Consider the following 5,630-nt stretch of genomic DNA (forward strand, 5'->3'; position numbering starts at 1 on the left):
TCTTTTTTAGACACAATGATTAATTTAGACACAGTTCTTTTTTAAACACCCACCCATCCTTACACACCATATCACGCCATTACAACACATATCAGATAATATGCAGCCATGTTGCCAGAATATAGGCGATGGTTGCCATACAAAGCACCTCCTCCACATATACAAACCCCACCCCAAAAACAACTATAGAAATCAAATATAGAAATTAGAAATTAGACATGCTCAACAAGCTTATATACAGAAAATAGACATACATATAACAGAATAGTCAGACATGCATAATAGTGTCCTACTTAGAGCATACTATCAGAATAGCAGATCACATAATCTAGGGTTTGGTTAGGCTTTACCGACCCTACGGTAGGCACACAGTCGATTGAAACGACCCGTGCAACCTTAGGAAAAATTTCAAAAATATGGGCCCACATGCCCGTGTGAGCCCACATTCCCGTGTGGCCCACACGCCCAGATTCGCCTTGCCCGTGTGGCCCACACGCCTATCTTGGCCTAGCCTGTGTAGCTCACACGACCAACCATACGGAAGACCACACGCCCGTGTGGCGTCGACAGAACAGATTTTTGGCTTTTACCGAAGTTTGATTTTCTGCATTTTGGGTACACATCTAGTTCGTTTAAGATCCTACAACAACCCCAAGCCCACCGAAACCTAAGAAACAGTAAACTATTGACCACTTAGCAATCAATTTATGAATCAACTCATAATTCCAAAATAATGCAAGAACTTACCGTCGACAACAACAACCGCTAAAGTGTACTAAACCGCTGGAGCACTAACCAAAGGTTCCCTGTCAATTTCTGCACAATAACATTCTCACGAATTACTGTCCTCCTAGATTACTCCATTAATAAAGGCCCCGCGAATCGAGTAATCCCAAACAGTTAACAGAACCAAAACTTGCAGTCAAACGAAACTTCACTTACCCAAAACGCACAAAGAACACCGTATTATTGAAACACAAGATTACGACAGCAAAGAAAAGAACAGAACCGTCAAAAAAAGAAAAATAAAAGAAAATGGTAGAGAACATAGAAGAATTGACGTCAGAATATTTTGGGAGGAGAGAGAAAATTTTGAAAACAAAATAGTAATAAAAATTAAAAATAAAATATTCTGATAACTCCCCACTATCTTCTCAATCACAACCACTATAGAATTCTATCTCAATCCAAACACACTCAGACAACCGGTGCAAAAATAAACTGCCTTAGTCACACAGAGATACAAACACAGGACCTTTAGTATAATAATCCCCTTACCACTCAAACCAATAGACTCATTCTGATATGAATTAACAGATAATTTTATATAAGCCCACTCAACAAGAGTGTAAGGCTTGGATCAAAAATAACAAAACTTGTCAAAAGTGGGATTTGAACCCAAGACCTCTCGCACACACCCAGAACACTTAACCAGTGAAGCAAATACACATTTGTGTCAGATATCTACAGAAACATAAACAAATTATTCAGGGCGTTACATACACAGGTCGGTGCGACGGGAGCTCGGATATGCCGCGATTGCGTAAAACATTAACTTCATGAATTTGCTTATTTGAAATTTTAGTTTTGAGAGTTTTATAGTTTTGGGACTCTCTGGACATTTGGATTTTAATTTGTGATATCTTGCATGATGTTTGATAAAATGATTTACGAAAACAATTTTTTTTATGAAATCAGCCGTTTTCGAGAAAACAAATTCAAGTTTTCAAAATATAACGAATTAAGAAATTCAGTTACAAATTATTTGATTTATTTGAAAATGTGGATCCTTGTATTATAAACTAAAGAGCAACTTACTTCTTTAATTATAAAAACAAGCAATTTATTCCTTCGCATTTAATTTAACTTTAAAGGCTAAACAATATATTAAAATGAAATAAAAATATAATTACTTATTTGGCCTCTAATTTTATAAAAAATTATTTAAACTCTCTATTTAATTTTTTGCTTCTTTTTAACCCTTAAATTTATATTGATTGTCAAATCACCCCAAAATAAATAAAAAACTAACGTTTGTTAACTTTACTGACATGATATCCATGTAGTAATCCATTATTTATAATTAAATCGAGTTTAATTGAGTTTCAGTTCAAATTGATTGGCTCAAATCTTTTAGTGACATCATCATTTTTAATCTTATTTTATAATACTCAATCTCATTATTACGAGAATTAATTTTGTAACTACATGTCACTAAAAAATAAATTAAATTAAATGAAATGAAAATTTCATTGTATTCATAAAATTTCTCAATTACTCATATTACCGGCCCCAAAAAGTTTTTCCTACCTTTTTCACTATATTAATATAATTATAAACACTAAATAATTAACAAAGAGAAAACTTCAAATCATAGTGATTGGCGACATGAATTGGATATACCTTGGAAGAAAAACACTATAAGACATCAGAAACATTAATTGAAATATGCATAAAAGCAAATTTAAATTTCACTTAACTTAATTTGAGTTTTAAATAAGTTTAGGTTTTAGATTATTTTTAGATTTGAAGTAAGATCATTTTGAATCAGTTTCTTTTAAATTGATGATAATTTAAATTTGAATCAATTTGAGTTTAAGTTATTAGCATCTTATAATTAGGTTTAAATTTATTAGGTCAAATTTTGAATTCAGATAAAAAAACTATTCAAAAGTTATTTTTTATTTTATATATATGGAGATATTTCTGATTACAAATGAACATTTCAAGGGAAAAAAAAAGCACATTGATCATATTTTGAGTTGAAAATTGATTTATGAGAACCATACGATGTTTGCGGTTGATTGCAATCATCTGTTTCTAAAAATACAAATTAGTCAAATTTAGTGACGGGATTCTCACGACCTATATAACTACGAAATTCCTTGAAAACAAGAGAAAAAATCAACTACTCACATTAATTTCTAAAAATAATATAAAAAAAAAAACTCATTTTAAAAACAACTACTCCCCTACTTTTTCTCATATTCTTTTATCAATAATTATTATTTTTAAAAATTTATTAATTAATTTTTAAATATTTTATCTTCAAAGTCACCAGCAATAACAATGAGATAGGGCATGTCAAATTTTCTTTTTACCTATTTTAATCACAACTCGATATTCTACTGTCATACCCTGATCTCTATAAAAGAAAAGGTAACCAACTCTAAATTCAGCCTTGAAAATTGATAGAAAACTCAACTCTGACCTAATTAAATTCGAGTTTTATTTCATTCCCACATTGTATCGCTTCAAAGCAATCTATTGATATGGATTTATCTTATAAATGAATATAGAATGCAAAAATAAATATATATGCACGTTTGTTAAATGATATTATCCTTGAAGAGTTCATATATATATATATATATATATACGCACATTTATTATTATATTTAAGCTTTTAATTAAAAAACACAATTAAATAGATGTTGGAATTTAAAAATTATGTGAGTTGAAATGATAAGGTTAAGGTTTTGAAAATTTTAAAATAGTCTTTTCTATATAAATATACTCCATATTTATATTTATTATATTTAATTGTTGAGTTATTCAATTTATAGTTGTTAAATTAATTATTTGAACTGTTAATATAAGTATAGGAGCAACAGCAAGGGGTGCCAGCAGAAGGCCGACACCTTAAAATTGGAAAGTTAAAATTTGACTCCTAAAAATGATAAAATTATAATTTAATCTTTTAAAATTTTATAATTATATTTCAGTTCTCATAAAATTATACAACTTAATTCTGGCCTTAATTTTTTTTAGCTTTTCCACTATATTAATATAATTATAACTTAACCTAAATTATTAATAGAAAAGTTAACAAAGAGCAAATTAGATGTAATTTTATTTCAAATCATAGTCACTATCTTGAGATATACATTGGCGACACTAATTGGATATAACTGGAAGAAAACTTTTTACCCGCTAAAATATAAATTTATCATTTTAATGTTTATATATTTGTAATTTTAAAAATTAAATTAAATTAAATTTTTTATTTTAGAAAGGTCAAAGTATAATTTAATTATTTATTAATTTAAAATTATATACAACTTAAAAGGCTAAAATTATTTATTTTTTCACATCACTTTAAAATATGTTAATTCATCACATTTTTACATTCAACTTCACCATCATTTATAATTTTACATATTTACTTCAAAATTAAATGTAAATAACTAAATTTCCATTTTTAATAATAGAAAATTAATTTTTCCTATAAAGGAATCATTCATCCTAATGAATTGCCTTAGGCTTATAAACAAGCTTTTGTACATGAGTTGGATGGAGTCGCACTATAACCTAAAATTTTTTATAAGATAATATTCTTCCTTTTTTGGTGGATTTCTCGCATCCAACTAGATACGAAACCACATATATCCCCTCAAGCCATGTAGGACAGATTTAAAATAATATCTAATAAAGAAACCAATGAAAATTGCCATTACTTCTGACATTAATATGTTGGGAATCAAGAATTTGAACCAGAAATCCATGGAATATAGAGGAACTTCCATTTCATCATACCCCTCCAATTGTTTGTGTATTAACAACAAAAGTTGATGGTTCTTCAGCATTTGACCCTATCAATATCAATCTTAATAAAACCTGAAAAGGAAACATATATCGTAACACCCTTAATAGTTTGCCAAAGTGTTTTTTTATTATTTGGAAATGCTCAAATACTGGCAATAACAAAGCATCCCACTAAGCAATGCTTATAGTTAACTGAAATGGCTTCCTCACCTAGATTTATTTGCCATGGCTTTTCTTCACCATCATCAACAATAAGCCCTACCAAAATTTCTTCCAGCATTGTAGGGGAGAGATGCAATTGGAAATTGCAGCCTCCAGTTGTGATCATAATGGTTATTTTAGCCTTCTTTTTTTTTACCATTTTTTAGCCAATTTTTTACCATTTTTTTTAGACATAAAGATTAATTTAGCCCTTCAACTTTGAAAAAAAAGTCTTTTTGCCGTTTAATTCTTTCAATCTTTTTTAACCCTTCAAATAATAGTGTTTGTCATTTTCCTGAAAATGGATTGAAAAAAGTTAAATCAATTGTTAAATTTATAATGTCACGTCAAATATGATTAATAGTAGAACATGTTGCATCGCACACATGAAAAAAATTATTAATCTTACGTGGAAAGCTACATTTGAAAAAGAAGTGCATGATATAACTAAACCCTAATATGATAACCTAATAAAATTAAACCCAAAAAATTTTCCACTACTAGTTAAGGGTTAACAGAAAATCATATATATATATTTCAACTTGAATTGAAACTTTCCTTCCATATCACATATCCCTTTTGTTACAAGCCCAATTTGCCCCGCCTAATAAAACCCAACCAACTAAATAGACCCCAGGCTAAATTTTAGACCCAAATCAAACCTAACTACCCAAGCCCAACTAGACCTAAAACCCTAACCCAAAAATCAGAATTTTCAAACCCTAGGTGTGCCGCACCTAAGGCCTTCTGACCATCTGCCACCGCCACCTACTCCACCGCCCTTGTCACGTTGCCACTTGCACCTGCAGAGTAGATGAAGAAAAGACAGTAAAAGTAATAAAAAAAATCATGTAAATGGCTTTAAAAAGCCAAGCCAAGAACAT

General features: G+C 29.8%; 1 long non-coding RNA gene across 1 annotated transcript; it reads right to left on the minus strand.

Annotated features, from left to right (window-relative positions):
* Positions 1-4,499: 4,499 nt before the first annotated feature.
* On the minus strand, positions 4,500-4,880 carry LOC128292797 (uncharacterized). Its single transcript, XR_008282719.1, has 2 exons — positions 4,756-4,880; positions 4,500-4,617 (listed from the first exon to the last, which is right to left on the minus strand). It is a non-coding gene; the product is annotated as an uncharacterized LOC128292797 (long non-coding RNA).
* Between the last annotated feature and the right edge of the window lie 750 nt (positions 4,881-5,630).

This window comes from Gossypium arboreum, chromosome 5 (assembly GCF_025698485.1).
Source record: "Gossypium arboreum isolate Shixiya-1 chromosome 5, ASM2569848v2, whole genome shotgun sequence".
Classification (NCBI taxonomy): Eukaryota; Viridiplantae; Streptophyta; class Magnoliopsida; order Malvales; family Malvaceae; genus Gossypium; species Gossypium arboreum.